Source organism: Amborella trichopoda, chromosome 13, assembly GCF_054954075.1.
Source record: "Amborella trichopoda isolate Santa Cruz 75 chromosome 13, AtrichopodaSantaCruz75HAP2 v2.0, whole genome shotgun sequence".
Classification (NCBI taxonomy): Eukaryota; Viridiplantae; Streptophyta; class Magnoliopsida; order Amborellales; family Amborellaceae; genus Amborella; species Amborella trichopoda.
Window position 1 is genome coordinate 40,275,758 of NC_142348.1, and position 24,243 is coordinate 40,300,000.

The following is a 24,243-nucleotide window of genomic DNA, read 5'->3' on the forward strand; positions in this document are numbered from 1 at the left end:
CAGATAACTTTTTTTCTCCCTATAAAAAAGGAAGCCTGAGAGAGGAGAATAGAGCAATAAAAAATAAATAAAAGGGTATACAGAGTTTAATATATAAAACACATAACTCCTTATCTTCTCTCTCAAAAGGGCAAGAAAAATCTGGGCTCTGTGATCACCAGCCTTTGGCATCACTTCTCTGATCTCGGATTGGTCTCGCACTCCATCAATTTTTTTCTTACACTGGTATCAGAGCAAAGGGTTGTTATGATGATCTTGGTGCTGTTGTAATTTTCTCAATCTCAATTCGCCTTTTTTGTGCTATCTTGTGTGGCTGAGTCGTGAGTTCCTTCCTTGATCTTCTATTTATTTATTTAGTTAATTATCTGTTATCATCCTTTTTGGAAGGTTAACTACATAAAGGCCATCATCAAATTTTGTTCTCTCATCGTGTTTGTTTTAGGAAAGTCCGTTTTCAAAATTGTAAAACTCTATTGACAATATTGCAGTAAATTTTAGCGCATATCATTGAATGTCACTGCTGTTCTTTTTTTTTCTCTTTTTTTTGACTTTGTACCCATAAAATATCTTGAAAGCACGTAAAAGTCACTTGCTATTTTACTCAAAATACCTTGCATTCTGATAAGCACGTAAAATGAGTTTTTTTTTTTTTTTGGACTTTATACTCATAATATCTTGCATTATGATAAGCGCATAAGTCACTTGCTAACCTTGTTGTTACATTATGATAAGCACATAAGTCACTTGCTAGACCCGGACCTTGTTTAAGATATTGCTGAAAGTTGTTTCTAAGATATTGTTTAAAACAAGATATTACTGAAAGTCATTTTATAAGATATAACTGTGACAAAAGTTCGTTGGTATTTCACTTGCTAGACCTTGTTCAAGATATTGCGTGCCGTGAGAAGATATTGGGTGCAACTATAATTTTTTAGATATTGCATTCAGCTATATATTTTTTGATATTGCGTGCAGTCATATTTTAAGATATTCATATTTATGGTATATATATTTTTTGATATTATGTGTAGCCATATTTTATGATATTGCGTGCAACCATATTTAAGATATTGCTTATGATTACAGAAAGGTATAAATGGATGGGCAGCACCTATCTTTTTAATCTAAGAAAGTTGCAAAATTTTGGTGGGCTCCAACCTCGTGTATAAGTTGCGTGGAAGTTATTGCAAGCCCACCATTAAATCGCATATATATTGTATTTTTGAAAAATATTTTATGGTGGATTATCTGTTAGAGATACAGTCACTCTAAACATATATCTTGTCATTCTGTTGCCTTATATATTGTTGATATTTTTTTATTAAATTTTTTTTTTATAGAAGACTTATTTTGCTCAATCTTGGTATTGCTAGTTTTTTTATTTAATGCACTTACTGCCTTGGTGTGATATATAAATTGATTTGTCTTCTAAGGTGAATAACATACTTGATATTTGTTCGTTTATTGTAAGGGCTCACAAGCTCTTGATATTGCTCTTGCACCCCAAACAAATAATATAAAGGAGATTTTTTTTTTTTTTTTTTTTGATAATTGTATTGCTTGCTTATAGTTTTTTGGAGATTGCCTATTTCATAATTTTTTTTAAGGCATCAATTAATAACTAACATTATTTATAAAATAATTGCCGCTCTCTCTGCACAAGTATTACCACATATTAAAATTTTGTGGTACCTTGTTTAGCTTCTTTAGAACTTAGAAAGAATTATTTTACTCATACAAAACTTAGCAAATGGTCAGTAGAATTATAATGACTGAACTTTTTAGAGTTGAAAAATTGAATGGAAAAAATTTTGGGATGTGGAAGAGAAAGATGAAATATCTTCTCATCTAAGATAGGATAATATATGTACTAAGAGAAGCTCCACCAGAAATTGGTGATAAACCAACTGAAGAAGAAAGAAAAAGGGCACAAATATTTTTAGAAGACGACCTCATAGCAAAAATATTTATGTTTACTTTTATGCAAGATGACCTTATTAAGGATCATGAAACATTTAAGAAAATACTAGAGGAAATAAAAACTAAATACAACTCAACCTCTGAAACACACCACCAATTGCTAGTAGAGCAATATAATTCACGTAAGATGAATGAGGGTAATAATGTAGAGGAACATGTTAACAAGATGCTCGTTATGGCTAAGGACTTAGTCATTGCTGGGAATGAAATCCCCGAGCACATGCAAGTTTCCACTATCTTAAATAGTCTTCCACCTTCATGGAGGATGGCAACAATTGCACTTAGGTTGAAAGCAAAATCTCTTACATTAGGAGACTTACCTATGCAACTAGCTTTAAAGCAAGTGCACATGAACAAAGATAAAAGGAGTGAACTTATGCTTGCTCAAAAACCTCCCAACTTTAGCCAACACAAGCTTAATAACTAGAAATTTCAAGGGAAGTTTAACAAGAAGAACAATAGGTTCAAAAATAAAAGAACTAAGTTGTACAACCAATAAACTAAATATAGACCGCCAAAATGCTTATTATGTGGTTAGCCAAGTCACTTCAAGAACCGCTACCCATAGAATAGAAACCCGTAAAATCCAAAGAATAGCGGGAATGGAAGCAAGAGGCGTGAAGTTGTTTGTGTGGTCTCTGAATGCCTGCTGGCAGACCGCAACATCAAAGGATGGCGGATGGACTCAGGTGCTGATTGGCATATCGCAAGCTCAAAAGGCCTCTTCGAGGACTTTAAAGAAATGAAAGCCAGGGAGAAGCACATCTACATGGGGAACAACACATATTCTGATGTATAAGGTGTAGGAACTTGTAGGCTGTATATAGGGACAATAGATCTTGTATTAACTGATGTATATTTTGTCCCTTGTATGAGACGAAATATTGTATCTGTCCCCTTGCTTAGAAGAAAAGGCTTTGAAGTCCGCTTCTAATCATTGAAAGTATCAATCGAAAAGCGTGGACAAATTTATGCTTGGGGACACTTAGTTAATGACCACAACTTATTCATTCTTCATGCAAATGAGAAAGTTGATAATCAAAATTCGTCTTATTTTGGTTATATTTGATTGTGTAATGCTTGTTGATGAATATCCTTGCCATCTTAGGCTTGGCCACATAGGACAAAATAAATAGGTTAATAAAAGGGTGTTATTCCAAATCTAAATAATGTGGACCAAATCTAAATAATGTGGAATTTCTAACCTGTTAGCACTGCTTGTCAAGAAAAATGGCTAGGAAATCATTAAATAAAAGGGAAAGAGCTAATGAGCTATTGAATGTGGTCCACTCAGACATTTGTGGGCCCCTCAATGTTAAAACGTATTGAGGGATGTCATACTTCATCACTTTTATTGATGACTTTTCTAGATTGGGATACGTTTTTCTAATTCACCATAAATCAGAAGCTTTAGAAAAATTTAAAATATATAAAAGGGAAATAGAAAACCAATTGGGCAAGAATATTAATATTCTTAGAACTGATAAAGGAGGTGAATATACATCCGAAGCTTTCAATGCTTATTGCCAAAAATATGGTATTAAAAGACATACTACTATGCCTTATGTACCACATCAAAATAGAATAGCTGAATGGCATAATAGAACCTTCTTAGAAGTAACTAAATCCATGATGGCTCATGCTAATCTACCCAAGACCTTTGGGGAGAAGCAATAAGCACATCCATGTATATTCTTAATAGGGTTCCAACTAAAGCAATAGATTCTAACCCTTATAAACTGTGGACAAGTAGAAAACTTGATCTATCCAACTTAAAGAAGTGGGGGTCGACTGCACATGTCCTAATATCATATCAGCATAGAAATAAGTTAGAAAACAAAACTCTAGTTTGCAATTTTATAGGATACCCCAAAGGATCAAAGGGATATCAATTTTATCATAAAGATAAGGGGCTCATTGAAAGCAAAGATATTGAGTTCTATAAAATTTTATTGAAGAAAACCTATCTATAGTGGATAATGACAATCCACTTAATATCATAAATGACTTAGAACCACTGCCTATAGTGGATATGGATAGCCTTGATCAACATGATGATGTTGAAATACCCACACACCCAATGTTAAGTGGTCAAAAGAGGTATAGAGCTCCTCCATCGTACCTAGATGATTTTTATGTCTATATGAGTGATGAAACAGATAACCTTATTGACCTAGATGAAATCCATGACCCTTTTGACTTAAGTGATGCTATGAAGTCACAAGAATCTCAAGAATGACTTAATGCGATGAAAGAAAAGTTAGATTCTATAGAGAAAAATAAAGTGGGATCTATGTGATTTGCCGTCAGATAGGAAACCTATTGGTTCTAAATGGGTACTTAAAAAGATATAAAAATCTGATGGATCAATTGATAAATTGAAAGCTAGGTTAGTAGCAAAGGACTTTTCCTAAATAAAGGGAATTGACTATATTGACACTTATTCCCCAGTTGCAAAGTTTATATCTATTAGAATAATCTTGGCAATCGTAGCATATTATGACCTAGAACTTTACCAAATGGATATAAAGATTGCATTCTTGAATGGTAAATTAAAGGAAAGCATCTACATGAAGCAACCTGAGGGCTTCATAATTAAAGGTCAAGAAAATAAAGTATACAAATTAAATAAGTCTTTATATGGTTTAAAATAATCTTCAAGACAATGATACTTAACATTTTATGATGCTATCCTATAGATGGGATATGAAGTAAATAGATTGGACTATTGTGTTTACGTCTTGAAGAGTGGGAGCAAGTTCACAATACTCTCATTATATGTAGATGATATCCTGATAGCTGGAAATAACTTAGAAATGATTGATAAACTAAGTTATGGCTTTCTTCTCGATTTGAGATGAAAGATATGGGAGAAACCTCTTATGTCCTAGGCATAAAAATAACTAGAGATAGAAAATAAAAAATGTTGTGCTTGAGCCAAGAGAGATATCTTGACTCTATTCTTAAATGACTTCAAATGGAAAATTGTAAGCCATTGTCTAATCTTGCTGAAAAGGGAGTAAAATTGTCTAAGAAGGATTATCTAGTAGAAGGACAAGAAAAACCTAATGTTCCCTATGCACAAGCTATTGGTGGCTTGGTATATGCAGTAAGATGTACAAGACCAGATTTGAGTTATGCCGTCGGACTTGTTGGTAGATATCAAAGTAATCTAGACATAGCTCATTGGAAAGCAGTAAAAAGAATTCTAAGGTACATTAAGGGAAAAAAGCATCTAAAATTGTATTTTCAAGTATATAAGCTTGAAGTTATAGGATATTCAGATATAAATTTTGCTGAGGATAAGGAAGATAGTAAGTCTACCTCATGACATATTTTCCTCTTTGGAGGGGCAGCTGTTTCTTGGTCTAGTAAGAAATAAGGGTGTGTAGCTAAGCACACACAGGAAGCAGAATACATTACATGTAGTACTGCTTGTACTTTTGCCGTCTAGATAAAGCATTTCATAGATAACTTGAAGCTGCAAATAATCGACGGACCGATCCAAATATTTTTTGATAATCAAGTTGCAATTAAGTTAATTCAAAGTGGAGCAAATTGCCCAAAAGGAAGACATATAGATGTCCAATATCACTACATTTAGGATGTAGTTGAGAATGATGAAGTAACAATTAGTTACTTGTCCTCATCAGATATGATTACTGATCCATTAACAAATAGTCTAAGTGTTGAACTACTGTCTAAGCATATTAGTTTAATGAGACTTAAAAATGTCTAAGTTAGTCAATTTTCATAAGTGACAAAATCTGTATTAGCTTGAAAATCCTCATGATGGATATTTGTTATGAGAGGCACATCTGCGAAAGCTTGAGAAAAACCTCATGACAAGAAATTTTCTTAAAGGTCATACTCAAAAGTGAGAGTATGTAAGTGACTTGTTATTACGCTCGGCCGTCATGACCAAGTGGGAGATGTTAGCACGTATGGCCATAAGGCCTCGTGTGACTTTACCTACACTTGTGGGCCGGGAAACCTACAAATGTGGGAGGAATCCTATGTTTATCAAATCCAACGTTCAACGTCCATATGAACGTTGAATGTATATCCTTCAGATCAGGGAACCCTTGTTTTCTTAGAGACCCGTTGAGAAATATAACAGATAACTTTTCTTCTCCCTATAAAAAGCGAGCCTGAGAGAGGAAGAACAGAGCAAACAAAAAAAATAAAGGGATATACAGAGTTTCATATGTAAAACACATAACTCCTTATCTTCTCTCTCAAAAGCGCAAGAAAAATCTGGGCTCTGCGATCACCAGCCTCACGACATCTTGTATCTGATCTCGGATTGGTCTCGCGCTCTATCAATTTTTTGCTTACAGGAACAAGAACTTTTGTTGAAAGATTAGTTTTAAAACTTTTTATTAGAATTGTGAAACAAACGCAAAGCGTTTTCAAAATCCAAAAGAATACTTTCACAAAAACACACGCTTAGAGAGAAAATATATTAAAATTTTAGAGATAGAAATTATATGAAAATTTAGAGAGAAATTACCTAAAGATTTTTTTAGAGAGAGAAGCTTTCTCAAATCTTTGGAGAGAGAAACTATCCCAAATTTTATGTTTTAGAGAGAATCATCTTAAACCTTTTGAGAGAGAAACAATATTAAATTTTAGATAGAGGAAGTACCTAAAATTTTTAGAGAGAGAAACTATCTCTAATTTTATACAGAGAAACCATCTCAAATTTTATGTTTTAGAGAGAGAAAGTATATTAAAATTTTAGAAAGAGAAACTATATCATCCATTAAAAAACTATCTCAGAATTTTCGAGAGAGAAACTATCACAAATTTTAAGTTTTAGAGAGGAAAAGAATATTAAAATTTTAAAAAGTAGCTATATCAAATTTCAGAGAGGGAAAGTATCAAAAATTTGCAAGAGAGAAACTATCTCAAAATTTTTAGCGAGAAATTATCTCGAATTTGATGTTTTTGGGAGAGAAAATATCTTAAAATTTTAGAGAGAAAAACTATATTACATTTTACGAGAGAAACTACCAAAAAATTTTAGAGAGAAAAACTATCTCAAAATTATTAGAGAGGGAAAAAAATGAAACAATATCAAATTTTAAGTTTTAGGGATTTGAGTATCTTAAAATTTTGGAGTGATAAACTATGTTAAATTTTAGAGCGAAAGCACCTAAAACTTTAGAGAGAGAAATAATCTCAAAATTTTTACAGAAATAATTTCAAATTTTAAATTTTGGAGAGAAAGTATATTAAAATTTTAGTGAGAGAAACTATCTAATTTTTTTTTACAGAGAGCAACCCAAATTTTTAGTTTTATAGAGAGTAAGTATATTAAAATTTTAGAGAGAGAAACCCTATCAAATTTTGTTACCAAATAGTGGATATGAAAATGGTAGTAAGCAATCCATAAATTTTGTATAGTTTATACAAAACAAGAGATTTGAGAAATTCATTAGAAGAGTCATTGATACTTAAAATCCATAAATTTTATTAAATTTCAAATATCCAAAATTCTAAATTTCCACCTTCCATGCGGATTTTAAGAGGATGCATGCATATATTACCCAAAATAAAAAACTAAAAGGACGCGGGGTAGACCTCAGCTTAAAATGTTAAACTATAGATCATAAGGCCATAGACAAATTATCAAAAAAAAGAAAAAGAAAAAAAAAAAAAAATTCTAATTGGAAATCAAAAGCTGTAGTGACTGACGTGTAGATGGTGAGCACGGTGTTAGGATCTGAATAGCGGACTCCACAAAAGAATCATCCGTAGCGCACAGGACACGTATACAACGGTTCAAAAACGCCAACGCATAAAACTAATTCAAAATCATCCTTTGACCTCTCCCTCCCTCTTCCTTTTCCTTCTCTTTCATGGCCTCTCTGCTCTCTCTTTATTTCACAATCTCCATGGAGTTATATATCTTCCCTTTCACATTTCTCATTTCTTTTGCAGTCGCGGTTCCCGGAATCTCCCAGGCGCTCTCTTATTTCTTTTGCAGTTGCGGTTCCCGGAATCCCCAAGAAGCATGGTCGCACCGACAATGGTGTCATCGTCCTCGAACTCGCCGTGCGCAACCTGCAAGTTCCTCCGGCACAAGTGCACCCAGGAGTGTGTGATTGCTCCGTACTTTCCCCCTGATGAGCCCCAGAAATTTGCTCATGTCCGTCGACAAGGTCTTCGGGGCCTCTAATCTGACAAAGATTCTTAATGACATTCCACCATTACACTGTCCCAGGAGATGGAAGTCGGTCTCCGCGATCTTCATGTTACAATCTCATATGCGCCAAATCCATGCAGAGATTGCCACTTTGAAATTAGTGCAGATCGGAACCAATCATCATCGTTAGGTTTTACAATTGTGCTTCCGAATAAGACACTGGACACACCCCACCCCAATTGAATTTTTTGGACGTTCAGAAATCAACAACAGTTGCTGATGGCTGCGGAGATGCTAAGGAGTTATGATGGAGACGTTGCGAGGATGAATATTGCAGCACTTGGCTGAGCAGCAACAGGAGATGCTAAGGAGTTATGATTGAGACGTTGCGAGGATGAATGCTCCGGCAGTAACTGGAACATCCACATCGGGGACAGGGTTTGATGGGTAGGGAGGGTAGGGGCATTGAGATTCATGTGGGTTTGATGGGGGGATATGGAGGGCAGAGTCGTGGGTTTGATGGGGATATGGAGGGCAGAGGCATTGAGATTCATGTGCAGCAGCTAGTCTTACATTCAAAGATGGATTTGAACCAAAGATCATTGGAATCTGATTCGAAGCTGGATTTGAATGGAATCTGATTCGAAGCTGGATTTTAATAGAAGATGGCTGCTTATTGCTCCTCCCTGGTACGGGTATTTTCTATCCTCCCTGGTATGGAAAATTATAATGTAATCCTAGGTTCATCTAATTTTTTTTGACCTTTATTTTATTATTACTTTTTATTTTTTTTACCATAAGTTCTTCACTTTTCCAATTGCATGGTTATATGTCTGTTCTCATCTTTTTTTGCACCTTTATTTTGTTATTACTTTTTATTTTTTTAACCATAAGTTCTCCACTTTTCCAATTGCATGGTTATATGTCTGTCCTCATCTTTTTTTTCCAATTTCATGTTCATGTGTTGGTATTTCATGAAAGATAGTGGAACTTAGGGTCTAGTGGTTAAGAGACCGGATATACCAAGTTTATGCTTATACTAAGTATGCTTAATGCACTCATATTCTGATTTTTGGATTACCAGACAATATAGACCTTTAATTATAAGAAAGATATCGGTTAAAAAATGTGGATGGCCTTCTGAAGTCTCAGCCTTGAATGCTTTTTATTATTATGAAAAGATTCTTAATCGTTCAGCAAAAAGTGGTTGTAACAATAAGGTATACATTGGGTTTGGGAAGAGGTTCTGATCGGTGTATCGTTTAGGTAAGTCTCTTAGTCTTGACGCTAATCTCACAACGCAATTCTGGTTGCATTAGTTGGGTTTTTGTAGAATTATTGAATCAAAATCCGTATAAAAAATATGTATTGATAGACACTCAGTCGTTTCAATATGCATGTATTTTTGTGAAATAATGAAATTCCATAATTCATTTCCTCAATTTTTTTTGAGAACCCAAAAGAACAATATTTATAACAATTTTTTATTTCTTCTTGGAATTTTTTAAAGCTGGATCGGGCCAGTTAAGCCAATCCACCGATCTTGACTGCTAATCAGGTGAATGACAACATTTTCCTCCTAAACAACAAATTTAGTTTTCTTCCCATCTCACTAAACATTTTTTAGGTATTCTTGAGTCCTCAAAGCACTCTAAATCCCTTCTAAATTATTGTCCTGCATTTTTAGGGTTTTTGAGTCGCCAATAGATTCTAAATCCCCTCTAAATCAATCTCCTCCATGTGTGAATAAAAAAAGCAATAAATTCCCAAGATAAACCACCCATTGAACTAGTCATATGTGACTTGATTTTAGTGTGTGGTGAATTCGAAATGAATACATTCAAGAGAATTTAGACATAGTTCCAATATGTGATAAGATGACAACAAGTAGACTTAGTTGGGCTAGGTATATACAACGCAAACCCATTACAACACCTGTTAAGAGGTTCAAGTTGGAGCAATTAGAAGACTCATAAAAGGCAAGGGGTAGACCTAAAAGGATATGGTTGAAACTAGTGAGAAAAGATATAAAGACTTATGGCCTCAATGAGGGTACGTCCCTTGATAGAGCAGAATGACGGATCCCGATTCCTGTAGCCGACCTAAATAGTTGAGAAAAGGCTCTGATGATAATGGCGAATACATACTGGTGTACCAAATCACTTGTTAGAAGGAATCAAGCTTAAAGAATAAGAAAAGGTTTGGAACTTTTTTCCAAAAATCTGAAGGACCTTTTTAGTGGTTTAGAGGTGGGAGGAAGACTAGTTTCGTGTTGTTGTTGGAATACAATATTATTCCCCTTGAAACCTTCAAATTGGATATGCGTGGAATTGTCTCCTAATGCTAACCTGCTTTTAATTTGGACACGGTTTCTATGAGTCCATATAGAAAAGAGTCGCCCCTTAAAAATCTATTTTTGAGATGGACTTTTGGACTTAATTTTTAAGGATATGTAATTTCTAACATGGACATCATGAATATGAAAAAATAAATAAATTTTGAAAATTAAAAATAAGAATTCTATTAAAAAGACATTTGTATCGTTAGTTTCAATTGTTTTTAAATGGACCACCTATTTGCATCTATCTTTAAGATGGATGCTTTGGACCACATATTCTAGAATGCGGTCTAGCCCGCATGAAACAAATTTTTTTTTTTTTGCTAGTTTTCATGATTTTATTATATGTTGTGGTTTATGTGAAGTGGACTTGTGGAAGTACAGTTGCAACATTCTAGACTTTCCATTTTAGCAGTACATGAAGTTTTGACATATCTTTAAGACAATTTCAAAAAGTGGTATGTTCTTTAGGATAGTGTTAAATCGACACGCTCTATATAAATGGAAATCATATAAACGTTTCCCTTAATTATAGGTTACGACGACTCAAACTTTTATGGAAGTGCCAGTTCAAGACATGAATCTTTCTCTAGTCTCATTCGCTATACTCCAATACGTTTCCCACCACTTCCATAAAATCACCCTTCCTCTTCATCCATCTAATAACCACTACAATTGGGACACAAAGATCTTGTTCTTTCACCGTTAAATTGCCACTGAACAGAGCAAGTACACAACCATGGATTGGGGCAATTCAACTTGGCCATTTTATATTTCTAAATGAGATTTGGTATTCACCATCAAGTGCCGGAATGAGATGTCATCGTTGCTCCTTCGGTGCCCAAGAAACTATTATCCACTCAATTTTAGGACTGGCAACAGGCCGGAAAAGTGCGGCTTGCTTTAGCTGACCACTTGCCGCACATGGTACAATTGCTTTATCTCTGAGTTTTCCGATTATGGATTTGGTTCAGTTTACTTTTTATAATGTTATGACACCATTTTCTTCGGTACATGATGATAACGATGGCAACAAAAATGGGCAAGTACCTTGAATTGTTGATCGATAACAGCAGAAGTATATGAAGTCTACGGGCCCTATGTAAAGGTAGTGGTTTGGGCAAAAGGGTTGGCTAGGTTGCCCTGGTCATAAAAAAGTAGGGTCTAGCCTAGAATTTGTGACCCAGGGCTGGGTTAGGGCCAGTGCCGGCCCTGTTCAGGCTGGCCAGCCCTAACAAGGTCAGGATTGGGCTTGGGCCGACCCTATGGGGACTTGCCACCCTCAGGAAAGTGCATCAAGATACTGTTAAAATTTTACATGCGCTCTGATATCATGTTGAAATTTTATATACGCTATGATACAATGTTGGATTTTTTGGAGAGCTTGGATACCGTTGGTATCTTTGAAATATGCATGGTTGCTTCTACACATATCTTCATTTCACAAGTGCTGCACATGTTACATCCACATGTTATAATTATTCAATTACATGGTGCCTATTTATAGGCATGTACCTAGAAGTTTTCAAACTACTCACAAATCTATGGGACTCAAACTCTCCACAAATCTACGATACAACTTCTAGATAACTACCCACTAACATAGAGTGGTTCTTTGATAATTCCTCACAATAGGTAACTACCCACTAACAGAGAGTGGTTCTTTGATAACTCTCCACAATAGATAACTATCCACTAACATAGAGACATACTCATAACTACCCTAGACATGGAATACAACTTCTAAATGTTTGCATCATTTTCAACATTCCCCCTTGATGCTAAATTGACTCATTTTCTTTTAAATTTAGTGTCATGTTTCTCAATAAAATTATGAAGGTATTCATTTTCTTCCTTTAATGTAGAAACTAGGTCTTCAAGCTTTTCAATATGTTTCTTCATTTCACAATTTTCTTCTTCCATTGCAATCTTCATCTTCTATTCTTCATCATCTTTAATTTCAATGACTATATTTTTTGCCAATTGCGATATAGAAAAATAAGCTGCGTTTTTTACTTCTTTTCTTGCATCCATAGGGAAACCAAAAAATTCTATTCCCCCTACCTCTATCTAACACAAACAAATGGGACAATGATTGGGTCCTTCTTGATAATTTTATAAATTGGTTTTTCAATTTTTATCCTTTTGGCAAAATTCATTCAACTTCTTTTTTGAAGTAGGAATTGTCATATTTCTTGTTGTCTTTTCTACTAAAACAAACTGCAACAATTAGTTTTCTTTTCAATTCCTTTTTTTGGGAACATTTTTCTCCCATTTTGTTTTATGCCTTCTCATGACATAACACTCTAAGAAACCTTCTCATGACGTAACACTCTAGGAAAAGGCATGATGATGTGATGCGAAGGCATAAAACATGTGTTTTTTTAAATGGGGACTGCAATCCTAGAGTGTTATGTCATTAGAAGGCATATAAAACTGGGAGAAAAATGTTTCAAAAAAAGGGAATTAAAAAGAAAAATAATTGTTTCAATTTGTTTTTGTAGTAAAGGCATAAAAAAATATGACAACTCCTACTCCAAAAAGTACGTTGAATGAATTTTTCCAATAGAAAAAAATTGAAAAACCAATTTATAAAATTATCAAATAAGTACCTGATCATTGTTCCTTTTGTGTGTGAGATAGACGTGGGAGGAAAAACATTTTCTTGTTTCCCTATGGATACAAGAAAAGAAGCTGAACGTAGTGTAACCTATTTTGCCATATTGCAATTGGAAAAAATTAAATAAGTCAACGGATTTAAAGATGTCGAAGAAAAGAAGATGAAGATGAAGATTTCCAGGAAATAAGAAATTTATTAATTGAGAAGTATATTGAAAAGTTTTAAGTCCTGGTTTCTACATTAAAGGAGGAAAATTAAGACCTTCGTAATTTCATTGAAAATCATTTACATGAAATTTAAATGAAAAGGAGGAAATTTTGCATCAAGGGGAATGTTGAAAATAATGCAAAAATTTAGGAGTTGTGGTACACATCTACGGTAGTTATGAGTTATGGGTATCTCTCTATGTTAGTGGATAGTTATCAAAAAATCACTCTATGTTAGTGGGTAGTTATCTATTGTGGAGAGATATCAAAGAACCACTCTATATTAATAAGTAGTTATCTAGAAGTTGTGTCATGTAGGTTTGTGGGTAGTTTGAGTCACGTAGGCTTGTGAGAATGGTTAGGTAAATGCCTATAAATAGGCACCATGTAATGGGATACTTGTAGCCTGTGGATGTAAGCTGTGCAATACCTGTGAAATAAAGATTTGTGAAAAACCTCATGAGTTTGTGATTATCTCTCCTAGTAAGAGTGCGTATTCTTTTTAATTAAATAATGTAGAAGCACTCACACATATTTCAAAGATACCAACGGTGTCAAAGCTCTCCAAAAAAATCCAATATAGTATCAAAGCGTATGTAAAATTGTAAAATTTCAACTGATAACAAATTATCAGCGGACATTTTCAAAGCTGAAGACACAATGTATATGTTATCAATGTCAGGTGGTGCTAGGCAGGCCCATTTAGCCAAACATATTGGACACCAGTTGTACCTAGAGCTAATGGGTCCTACAGAGCTTGAAACTTGACATGCTTTATAGAATGATACATGCAAATCACCTTCGAGGTGAACCGAGTCATCCATATCCAGTAAAGTGTTTTCATGTTTCTTGATTGAATTTATGCTTTGTGTTTTTAATATTTTATGAATAGAAGAAAGTTATTTCATGGTGAAAGTGGGGATCCTAGTCTGTAATAGGGTTTTGTTCATATGTTTATTAGAGTGGCTTCTATAAATAAAATAAAGAACAAATTGTTTTAATACATATAATTGGCTAGATCCATATTGCCACATTTCAAGATAATAGGACTGCATGATTTCAAAACTCATAGATTTATTAGAGTTATTAATTATTAGTATTTTAAATTTTTAGGAGAATATTTGATTAGTTCAGTTTCCTCTTTCTTTCAATCTATGATATGATGATACAAAACCTAAGTAGCTCTTATATCCTTCCCATTTTTTTTGTGTAGTTAATATTTTGTTATGGAATTTAAGTTAGTTAGATATAGGCTTAGTTTGCAAGGCTACTCTCACTTCAATTTTCTCTTTCTCTCTCTGCACATAAGAGCTCGCCTCTTTTATATAGGCTCAATTGTTAAAGATGATGCAAAAAAAAGTGGAATGTATGGGTAGTTAAGATAGTGGGAAGTTGTCTCTATCTCTCTATGTAAAAGTTGAATCTATAGGTAATTAAGATAGTGAGAAGTTATCACTCTCTTCACATAGGTAATGAGTAGTTATCCAACACGTAGGTAGTGGGTAGTTTTGTTGTAAATGCCTATATATATGGCCTCATGTACTGAAATGATACGTAGCCTGTGGATGTAGATATGGGCAACCCGTGCAAGCAACGAGTGTATGTAACTCATATATAACGTGCGGATGAATATGTGAAATGGTCGTGCGGAAAAAGCTTGAGTTTTGTGATTATCTCCATGAGTGCATGTTTTTAAAAATAAGAACCCTCAGTGGTATCAGAGTGTCCATAAAATTTCAACAGGTATCAGAACCGAGGTTGTGAGAAAAAAAAAAAAAAAAAAGGCATTGGCATTGAGAGCTCAGGTTGTGAAAAAAAAAAGAGATAAGCATTGGCGTAGAGAATCGAAATTGTGAAAAGAAGAAAAAATAGGCATTGGCATAGAGAGCCCAAGTTAAGGATAGGCATCGAAGAGCCCAGGTTACCAAAAGTATAGGCATTGGAGAGCCCAGGTCTCCAAAAAGGAGATAATAAGGTCTCCAAAAAGGAGATAATAAGATCACAGGTTGCCAAAGAGGAGGTTGGTGTACAAAGATCAAATGTTGCCAAAGAAGTTGGTGTGGAAATTTAATCCAGCAGGTCAGAAACAAAATTCAAGGGAAATGTGATAAAAATTTAAATCTCTTTATTTAATTTACTGCTTTATTCCATATGGCACACCATAGTAGTCCAATTGTTTTTCAACTATTGATTCCAATTTTCAAAGTTGAATTTTATGGGTATCAAAAAATTAAAATGAAAACAATGTTTGGGTCTTACTAAAAAGAAAAAAAAAGAAAAAAGAAAAAGGTGATTTAAAAAAAAAAAATATCTTGATTAAAATGTTAGGTGATTTGCAATAAAAAAAAAAAAAACAAATATTAAATGTGATGTTTTTGGAAAAAGAACTTAAAGATTTAAAATAAAAATAAAAAAAATAAAACAATAAGGGAAACAAAATTGGAGAGCTCTTGATGTCATATTTTTGCAAAAGTTTTCAAAAACTAAGATTTAAAAAATTTATGAAAGGGGGACATGAGTAGTCCTCATGGGAAATCCATTCTTATGTAGGCATAGAAAAATGAAAATGACTTTTGGGAAAGAAAACAAAAACATGACACCACAGTCATGCTATGTCGTGCCATGGAAAGACATGAAGGAAATCCATGCCTAGTGTAGGCATAGGAAAATTGATTTTTGAAAAAGGAAAATAGGACACCGCAGTCATAGTATGTCATGCCATGAAAAGGCATGAGGGTGCCTAATGAGAAGGCAAAAAAATGAATCCTGCTTTTTTTTTTAAAAATAGGACATTGAAGTTCTAGTTTATCATGTCATGCAAAGGCATGATGATACCACGATAACGCATAAAACAATGAATGTATTTTTTTTAAAAAAAAATTTTAAAAAATAGAGGACCTCAGTCCTAGAGTGTTATGTCATGAGATGGCATAAAAATTGAGAGAAAAGTGTTTCAAAAAAAAAAAAGGAATTAAAAAGAAAACTAATTGCTGCAATTTGTTTTTTTTTTGTAGAAAAGACATCAATGAATATAGCAATTGCTACTCCAAAAAGCAAGTTAAATGAATTTTGTCAAAAGAAAAATATTGGAAAACTAATTTACAAAATTACCAAGGGAGGACTCGACCATAGCCCTACTCTTATTTGTGAGGTAGAAGTCGGAGGAAAAGAATTTTCAGGATCCTATATCAATATGAAAAAAGAAGCGTCACTATTGGCAAAAATGAAAAAAGAAGCGTCACAATTGGCAAAAATGAAAAAAGATGACGAAGAAGAGAAGATCAAGATTGTAAGGGAAGAAGAAATTTGTGAAGTGAAGAAGAAATTGAAAAGCTTGAAGCTTTGGTTTCGGCATTGAAGGCGGAAAATAAAGACCTTCGCAATTTTATTAAAAATCATGTACATGAAATTTTTTTTTAAAAAAAGAAAAAATTTTGCATTAAGTGGAGTGTTAAAGATAATACAAAATAAGTGGAATGTATGGGTACTTAAGATAGTGGGAAGTTATCTTTGTCTCTCTAAGTAAAATTGGAATGTACGGGTGGGTAGTTAAGACAGTGGGAAGTTATCTCTATTTGCACGTAGGTAATGGGTAGTTATCCAACACGTAGGTAGTGGGTAGTTTCGTTGTAAACACCTATATATATGGCCTCATATACTGAAATGATGTGTAGCATGTAGATGTAGATATGGGCCACCTGTGAAAGCAACGAGTGTATATAACTCGTATGTAACCTGTGGATGAATATGTGAAATGGCATGTGGAAAAAACTTGACTTTTGTGATTATCTCTATGAGTGCGTGCTTTTAAAAATAAGAACCCTTAGTGGTATCTGAGCGTCCATAAAAGTTCAACATCAATGACCAACTTTGCTTGCCTTGCAAGTGAATCAACTATAATTAGGCAGCTTAGATGCACTAAAATCCTGCAACCTTCTTTGCTTTTGCTGAAATTTTATGGATAAGGCTCTGATGCGACTGATAGGCCTCTTTTTTTTTAAGTATGCATAGCTGCTACCACTTTGGATTACTTTTAAAAGCACGCACTTTGTTTCTTGGAGAGATAAACACAAACACATTAATAGGTCATGTACAAGTTACATACATTAGTTTCTTTTACAGTTTGCCCATATCTACATCCACAGGCTATACATCATTTCAATACATGAGGCCATATATATAGGACTTTATAACAAAACTACTTACCACCTACGTGTTCGATAACTACCCATTACCTACGTGAAGCGATAGATAACTTCCCACTATCTTAGCTACCCATACATTTGACTTGTACTTAGAGAAATAGAGATAACTTCCTACTATCTTAACTACCCATACATTCCAAATTTTTTGCATCATCTTTAACACTCCCCTTGATGCAAATTTTTCTCCTTTTTCCTTTATTTATTTATTATTTCATGTACATGATTTTCAATAAAATTGTGAAGGTCTTCATTTTCCTCCTTCAATGCCGAAACCAAGGTTTCAAAGCTTTTCAATTTGCTTCTTCATTTCATAAATTTTTTATTCCCTTGCAATATTGATCTTCTTTTTTTCGTCAACTTTTATTTCAATTACTTCTTTCATTTTTGCCAATTGTGATATGGAAAAATAGGTTGCACTATGTTCCACTTCTTTTTCCATATCCATCTAGGATCCTGAAAATTCTTTTCCTTTGACTTTTACCTCACAAATAAAGATAGGGCTATGGTCGGGTCCTCCCTTGATAATTTTGTAAATTGTTTTTTCAATTTTTTGCTTTTGTAAAATTCACTTAACTTGCTTTGTGAAGTAGCAATTGCCATATTTCTTGATGTATTTTCTACAAAAAATGAATTTCAGCAATTAGCTTTCTTTATAATTCCAATTTTTTTTTAAACACTTTTCTCTCAATTTTAATGCCTTCTCATGATATAACACTCTGCAGTCCTCCCTTTTCTTTTATTTATTTATTTTTTTTTAAAAAAGGTCATACCTTTTTTTATGCATTCTCGTGGCATCATCATGCCTTTTCATGACAAGACAAATTAGGACTTCGATGTCCTGTTTTTTTTTTTTAAACACAATTCCTTTTTATGCCTTCTCATTAGGCACCCTCATGCATTTCATGACTGCGGTGTCCTATTTTCATTTTTCAACAATAATTTTTTCTATGCTTACACTAGGCATGGATTTGCCATCATGCCTTTTCATGTTACAATATACCAGGACTACGGTGTCCTGTTTTTCTTCTTTCTCAAAACTCATTTTCATTTTTCCCATGCCTATATAGGCATAGATTTCCCATGAGGACTACTCATGTTCCCCTTTTAGATATAATTTTTTTTTTTAAATCTCATTTTCTGTAAACCTTTGCAAAAATATGACATCAAGAGCTCTCCAATTTTGTTTCCCCATTTTTTTTTTAAATTTCCATCTTCTCTTTCCAAGAGCATCACATTTAAGAATTTTTTTTCTTTCTTTTTTTTTTTCATTGCAAATCACCTAACATTTTAATCAAAATATATATATATATATATATTTTTATTATCAAAATTACCTTCTTTTTTTTATTAACAAGACCCAAACATTGTTTTCCTTTTAATTGTCCAATTCTCATAAAATTTAACATTGAAAATTGGAATCAATAGTTGAAAAAGTATTTGGACTACTATGGTGTGCTATATGGAATAACGCTGGAAATTAAATAACGAGGTTTAAATTTTTATCATCTTTCCCTTGAATTTTGTTTCTGACCTGCTAGATTAAATTTCCACACCAAATTTTTTGGCAAATTATGATCTCCTTTATCTCCTTTTTGGTAATCTAGGCTCTCCAATGCCTATCTTCAACTTGGGATATCCACGTCAATGCCTATCTTTTCTTTTGTTTTCACAACTTGGGCTCTCCATGCCAATGCCTAATTTTTTCTTTTATTTTTTAACAACATGGGCTCTCCGCGCCAATGCCTATATTATTTTTTTCTCACAACCTCGGCTCTGATACCATGTTGAAATTTTATGGATAAGGCTTTGATGCCACTGATAGGCCATTATTATTATTATTATTTTTATTATTATTTTTATTTTAAGTATGCGTAGCTGCTACCACTTTGGGTTATTTTTAAAAGCACACACTTTCTTTCTTGGAGGGATAAACACAAACACATCCGTTGCTTTCACAGGTTGCCCATATCTACATCCACAGGCTGCACATCATTTCATTACATGAGGCTATATATATAGGCGTTTGCAACAAAACTACCTATGTGTTGGATAACTACCCATTACCTACACAAAGAGAGAGATAACTTCATACTATCTTAACTACCCATACATTCCACTTTTACATAGAGAGATAGATATAACTTCCCACTATTTTAATTACCCATACATTCCACTTTTTTTGCATCATCTTTAACATCTTTTACTGTATTATTCATTGTTTTTTCTCTTGAGGTAATTTAGGATTTCATCGCCTCTCTAAGGGCACATTTGATAACTAGATAATTCAGCTCTAGAAGCTCAAAGTTGTAGTTTAATGGTGACCATCCTTGTTGGGTAATGCTAGAGAAAATTAGCTTAAGTTCTAGGTTCTATAAAATGAGAAACTACAGCTTCCAAACCCCCTTGCAAGTTCGCATATCTTGCTTCTTTTGAAGCTCAGTTCTTGCCCTTTTCTCCCTTCCCATCTCATTTTTCTCTCTTTAACCTCTTTTAACTCTTTTTTCTCTCTCTTTCTCAATTTTTTTACTCTCTAGTCATGCCCAACCATGCCTCTTGTATAGGTAACTCATTTCATTGTAATCGTATCATTTCTCTTTAACTCCTTTCTCTCTCTAAAACTATCATCTCTCTTTCACTCCACACTCTCTGACCGTGCCCTTTATAGCTCCCCCGAAACCTATCCTCCCTCTCTTTAATTGTGCCTTTCTCTCTAGTTGTGCCCTTTCGGTCCCCTCTTTCTAATCATGTTTTCTATCTCTCTAGATCCTCTATCTAATAGTACCTTATGTTAGAAAATAGGGAGGAAGAAGGCTTACTTTTAGAATTTGTACTATGCACACAAAAGTGCTCTATTCAACACAATTTCTTCATTCTACTTGTACAAAAACATAGTACATGTATATATAGACCACTTAAGAGCTTTCTAGACTATTTATACACTATTCTAGTGAAGTTTTTCCTCTCATAACATACAACCTAAACCCTTGGACGAAATTACAAGAATAATCAAGAAAATTCTAGACTTCACTCATTCCAGATTCAAATTTGCATGCATTGCATGCCTTGGACTCCTCCCTCTCAATCTTGGGACTCTTCTCTCTCAATCTTGGAATTCCTCCTTTCAATCTTGGAATTGTGACCTTGGAACTCTACACAATTCTTTTACATCAGTCCAAAATTACCCTTAAAATAATTTTTCCAAAATGTCCCGTACATTTAAATCTAATACCCAAAATATCCTTAAACATAGTCAAGCTTATTTTTAACATCCTCCCTTAAGCATGATTTTCCAACTTGGTTACATCTAACATAAATTTCAATTTTTGAAACAATTCATGTTTGAGAGGTTTTGTAAAAATGTCGGCAACTTGATCTTGCATCTTTGTATAAGCAAGTTCAACCTTCTTCTCTTTCACTTGGTCCCGAATGAAATGGAAGCGTGTGTCAATGTGCTTGCTCCTTTCATGAAACACCGGGTTCTTTGCCAATGCAATTGCCGACTTGTTATCTACATGGATTTTGGTGGGAGTCTCTTGGGGCTTTAAAACCTCTTTAACAAGATTTCATAGCCATAATGCATTACAAGTACTTGATGTGGCGGCTACATACTCGGCTTCACAAGTTGATAGTGTTACTACTTCTTGTTTCTTTGAGGACCATGTGAATGCTGTACTCCCTATGTAGAACACGTACCCGGAAGTGCTTTTCCTATCATCCAAGTCTCCGGTCCAATCACTATCAACAAAACCTACAAGATCACAAACATTAGAACATGAATAAAATAACCCATGGTCAAATGTGCCTTTGATATACCAGAGAATCTTTGTTGTCGCTTTCAAGTGAGAGGTATTTAGAGTCTCCATGTACCGGCTTACCAAACCAACTCCACAGAGAATATCCTGTCTTGTACATGTTAGGTATTGGAGGCTTCCCACTAAACTTTTGAAAAATGTAGGATCAACCCTTTCTCCATCACATTCTTTTCTCAATTTGAGACCACTTTCTACCGGTATATTTCTCGGATTATAATTCTCCAATTTAAATTTCTTGAGAATTTCCTTTGCATAAGATTTTTATGACACAAAAATTCCATCATCCATTTGTTTAATTTCAATGCCAAGGAAATGAGACATGAGCCCAATGTCAATTATTTCAAACTCCTTAATCATGGATTCTTTGAATTCTTTAAACATGCCCAGATTATTTCCCGTATAGATCAAGTCATCAACATATACACAAACAAGTAAAATATCTCGATTTTCATTGTTCTTTATGTGTAGGGCATGTTCATATGGGCATCTAGAAAAACCATTTTTAAGAAAATATTTATCAATTCTACTATTCCATACCCTAGGTGCTTGTTTTAAATCATACAAAGCCTTTTTCAATTTGTAAACTTTAGTTTCTTGCCCTTTTTCACATAACCAATTGGCTGTTCACTATACACATCTTCTTCAAGAAAACCATTCAAAAATGCCGATTTCACATCCATTTAAAAAATTTTCCATTTCATTTGGGCTGCAAGAGAAATGATTAATCTAATGGTTTCCAAATGAGCAACGGGGCCAAACACCTCATCATAGTAAATTCCGGGTATTTGCTTGTACCCTTTAGCAACTAACCTTGCTTTAAACCTTTCGATCACCCCATTAGCATTTCTCTTTGTCTTGTAAATCCATTTCACACCAATTGCTTTGTGGCCCTTAAGAAGTATTGTAACCTCCCATGTGACATTCCTCTCAATTGCTTCAATTTCTTCATCTATGGCGTTTTTCCATACTTTACTTTTCCATACTTCATCAAAATAAATAGGATCCAAATCTATATAAAGACAAAGTAATGTGAGATCTTCATTTTCAACATCAAGCCTACGAGTAATCGAATAAATTTCTTGAAGGCTTTTTGTTTTCATGGGCCTATGAGAAGAACTTCTAGTTAAAGTAGAGTGGCCACTAGAAGAAGCATCATGAATAGGATTCAAAGAGCCTTCTTGGTGCTCAACTTGTCCTTTTTCTTCCACTTCATCAACCTCAATAGTTTTTTTTTCTTGATTATTTTTCCAATCCCATACTCCATTTTCATCAAAGATTGCATCTCTACTCAAGAATACATTTTTAGTAGTGGGATTGTACAACTTGTAACCCTTTGTATTTTCTCCATTGCCAATGAAAACACACTTTTCTCCTTTGTCATCAAGCTTTACCCTTTTCTTTTTGGGAATTCTAGCAAAAGCCACACACCCAAAGATTCTTAGATGCTCTGCATTTGGCTTGTACGAATTCTAAGCTTCTATGGGTGTCTTATACCATAAATGTTTTATGGGACACCTATTCAACAAATATACACACCCATAAACGTTTTATGGGACACCTATTCAACAAATATACCGCACTAGCAATGGCCTCGGCCCAAAATTCCTTTGGCATTTCTTTTTACTTTAACATGCATCTTGCCATATTCAAAATAGTTCTTTTCTTTTTTTCTGCCTCACCATTTTGTTGTGGTGTGTAGGATGTGGTCATTTGGTGGCAAATTCCATATTCTTTACAAAATTTTTGGAAAGCATTAGAATTGTATTTTCCACCTCTATTTGATCTTATCACTTTAACTTGAAAACCACTTTGTTTCTCCACAAAAGCTTTGAATTCCTTAAACACTTCAAAAACTTCCGATTTTTCTTTAAGGAAATAAGGCCATGTTTTGCTACTATAATCATAAATAAAGTTAGAACGTATCAACTTTTTCCATGTGAGATGGGCTCAAGTGGTCCACATACATCCGTCTGCACAAGTTGGAGAGGCTTTTATGCTTTCCTTGATTTTCCACTCTTGAAACTTTCTCAATGTTGTTTTCCTATGATGCACCCTTCACATACTCCATCGGGTTGCTTTATCCATGGCAAACCATTCACCATCTTTGCTTTTGACAACAATTTCAAACCACCAAAATTAGGATGCCCAAAACGAAAATGCCATAACCACGAATCATCATTCAAAATAGATTTGAGGCATTCACATCTTCACTTTTGATATTTATTGGAAACATTCTATTCTTAGTCATAATCACTTTGGCAATCAAATTGTTTATTTGGTCCCTCAAGTAAAGGCTACCATTTTTCATAAAAATATTATAGCCGTTTTCTAATAATTTCCCCACACTCAAAATGTTATTTTTCATGTCTGGCACATAATATAGATCGGAAATAAATTGATGACCACCATTCTTCATTTTTATCAAAATTTTACCTTTGCCTTTTAAGGGTCTTTTTGATGAGTCTCCAAATGTTACATGCCCATGACTTAATTTATTCAATTCCACAAACAATTCCTTTCTACCACACATGTGATTGCTTGCACGGGGGTCAAGATAACAAGTATTTATTTGATTATCATTCTTATCTTTATAAGCTAATAACAAAGTTGGTTCTTCTTCACCATTTTTCTTTTCAACAAAATTAGCTATTTCAAATACATCATTTTGGGAACGGTATCTACACTTGGAACTATAATGGCCATATTTTTTGCAATTATAACGTTGAATCATAGATTTTTCATACCTTGAATGATTATATGGCCTTGAAAATTTACCTCTTCCTTGTCCTCTTTGAGCTTGTGCGTGGTTTTGATCTCTCACACCTCCATAGTTAAAGTTGCCTCTTCCATGTCCTCTCATTCCATTCCCACAACCTCTTTGACCTCTTCCTCCACGAGATTCTTCATTCTAAGCTTTGTTTTTAGTGCATG

General features: G+C 34.0%; 1 long non-coding RNA gene across 1 annotated transcript in view; it reads left to right on the plus strand.

Annotated features, from left to right (window-relative positions):
• The first annotated feature begins 7,890 nt into the window (after positions 1 to 7,890).
• LOC148779224 (uncharacterized) overlaps positions 7,891 to 24,243 on the plus strand; it is a 44,602-nt gene continuing 28,249 nt past the window's right edge. The window contains exon 1 of the long non-coding RNA XR_016048201.1: positions 7,891 to 8,820. This is a non-coding gene — a long non-coding RNA (uncharacterized LOC148779224). The remainder of the gene's footprint in view (positions 8,821 to 24,243) is intronic.